Genomic DNA, 2,678 nt, shown 5'->3' with positions numbered 1-2,678 from the left:
TGGTCATGATTCCGAGAAGTAAATCGAGCTTTCGCCATAGCAGCTCCGGCAGCTTGGAATCGCCTGCCACTTGATATTAGTCTGGAAATCAAACTTTGGCCTTCAAAAAAAAAGCTCAAAACCTTGCTGTTCGACTAATATCTCTGCACCAGCCCTTGACCTCTCTTAGACTGTTTGTGTATCTGTTGTATTTGTTGTATATTGTCATGTCCGCTCCATCATGCCTATGGGTCCATTGCTGCGTATTTTAAGTTAATTAAAGTAAGTAAAGACAGACCCCTGCCATCAAACTGCTTCTGCACCCTCGACAAGAGAATACCCATAACATTGCATCCTTTCTCCCCACACAATGAAAACCCCAAACCAGGTATCTTGCCTCCCCATCCTTATAACACTCAACTACAATTAGCAAGTCCATTTTGGAGCATATGGCACAGTTAGACTACATTTATTTACCCAAGAACACACATTTTAGTAAAGTGGATTTTGTACTCTGAACTGCTTTTCTTTTTCTTAATTTTCTTTTCTTCTTTCCTCTTGTTTTATACAGTGATGACATACGTGATTTAAAACGTACTGCTATTTTAATTTTGTGAAAAGTCGAGTTCTTTGACCAAAACACAATAAATAAATAAAAAAGTAAAGTCCCAAGGTGTCCCCTGTGCCCCGCCCCAGATGTTATGGGTCTCCAACAACCTGTATCATGAAACTGGGCTGATCTGATTTACAGGGATGCAGTACCACAGCTGGAACTAGAAGTCACAGTACTGCAGCCAAAACTAGAGGTCCCTGTGAATCTAGGTTCATCTAACGTAAAACAATTCAACTCCACGGGCGGTATGGAGATCCTAGACTTAAAGGGATGGTCTAGTAAAAATTTTTATTTAAAAAATAGATAGGCCACATAAAAAAAAATATACTAGCATCCTCCGTTTTAAAACTTCCTATGTAAAAGTTTGAGCTATTCAAGCTCAAAATTCGAAAAAGCAAGCACAGGGACGCCGCCATTTTGTGAAATGGAGGCCCTCCTGTGCTGGCTTTTGCTTTTGCGGCACTAATGAAGGAAAAGCCAGCCAGCTGTAGTAAACAAAGTCTACCACTGGGTGGCTTTCCCTTCATTAGTGCCGGGACTCGGAGGACGCGGACCGGAGACCAGAGCAGGAAAGCTGCAGCTGAATCTCGGTAAGTGCTATACAAAAAATAAGCACTAGCTGCGGTTTTTTTTCTAAGTTTTCCGGGCTGGAGGAGCCCGGAAAACTTAGAAATAAAACCGCAGCTTTAAAAACGTATTTATGTTTGCGGTCGCTTTTGAAGCGACCGCAAGCATAAATAAAACGTTATTGTGTTGGAAAACGCTGCGGTTTTAAAACCGCAGCGTTTTCCAACACAACCGCGCTGTGTCTGCCTGAATCTGCTTTACCATTTGGGGCTCTCGGGCTCCCCACGGGGAGCCCGAGAGCCCCAAATGGAAAAGCAGATTCAGGCAGACACAACGCGGCATTGCGGAAAACAACCGGGGCTCTCGGGCTCCCCACGGGAGACCGAGAGCCCCAAATGGGAAATCAGCTGCAGGTAGAAACACTACGCGGCATGTAAACACAACAACGTGTGTTTATGCCTGCTGTGGCTTTCACTTGGTGAAACACAGGCAGAAACACACGCGGTTGTGTTGGAAAACGCTTCGGCAGCACATATACTAAAATTGGAACGATACAGAGAAGATTAGCATGGCCCCTGCGCAAGGATGACACGCAAATTCGTGAAGCGTTCCATATTTTAAAAAAAAAAAACTGCTGGCAGGGGAGACGCCATGATCGCATGGTTCTTTCTTGGCCTGCATTCCCTAAGGAGCTGCAACTAGCTGATGAGCTAAAAAAAACGGCACTTTTAAGTGCTTTTGGAGCGTTCGTTTTTGCCGCATTTCGGGACCTGCGATGGGAGAAACAGAAGAAGGACTACCGCGACGTTGAGATGGCTGGTCAACTGACTCCTGGGATGAAGAACACCATCCGGATGAAAAGGAAACCAGATGCGGACGGCAGCATACCCCAGCTGAGCAGGGAGACCTTCTCCAGGCTGATGCTCACAGGCCTGGGCTTTGCCCCCTCCGAGGTCTGGTGTCTGCAGGTGTTCCCAGCGTCAGGGACATACCTGGTCACCATGGTCTCAGGGGACAGCTGCCGCCGCTACTGGACCATGTGCTGGAGCACAAGAGATGAGAAGCCCTTTGCAGACTTCTCTATGGAATGCCAGCAGCAGATGGGAGTAAAGAGGATGACGGTGCACATTTACAACCCCCACGTGCATGTGCAAGATGTCACCACCTTCCTCCGCAGGCACTGCACACTGCTGAAAGACCCCGTGAGGTCTTTAGACAGCATAGAATCTGGGACGGAAAGTGGCACGTCACGGCCAAGCTGCCGGAAGACCCGGGAGCAACGGACGGGACCCGCCACCCCCCATCCAGGTTCGCCATTGGCAGGGACGCTGGATACCTGTATTACGCTGGGCAGCACAGGCTCTGCAACGGGTGTGGCAAGCCGGGCCACACGGGCAGGGACTGCGCCGCCCTAACATGCAGGAACTGTAAGCAAGAAGGCCACACAGCCAAGGACTGCACGATGGAGGTAGCTTGCAACCTCTGCGGGCAGGAAGGCCACCGCTTTAGGGACTGCCCC

The 2,678-nt window shown here is 48.6% G+C and overlaps 1 pseudogene; it reads left to right on the top strand.

Moving 5' to 3' along the window:
- The first annotated feature begins 1,666 nt into the window (after positions 1-1,666).
- On the top strand, positions 1,667-1,779 carry LOC138565202 (U6 spliceosomal RNA; annotated as a pseudogene).
- Positions 1,780-2,678: the final 899 nt, after the last annotated feature.

This window comes from Ambystoma mexicanum, chromosome 1q (genome assembly GCF_040938575.1).
Source record: "Ambystoma mexicanum isolate Mex_15411 chromosome 1q, UKY_AmexF1_1, whole genome shotgun sequence".
NCBI lineage: Eukaryota > Metazoa > Chordata > Amphibia > Caudata > Ambystomatidae > Ambystoma > Ambystoma mexicanum.
Note: the sequence above shows the minus strand (reverse complement) of the source record. Positions and strands in the feature narration are given on the sequence as shown.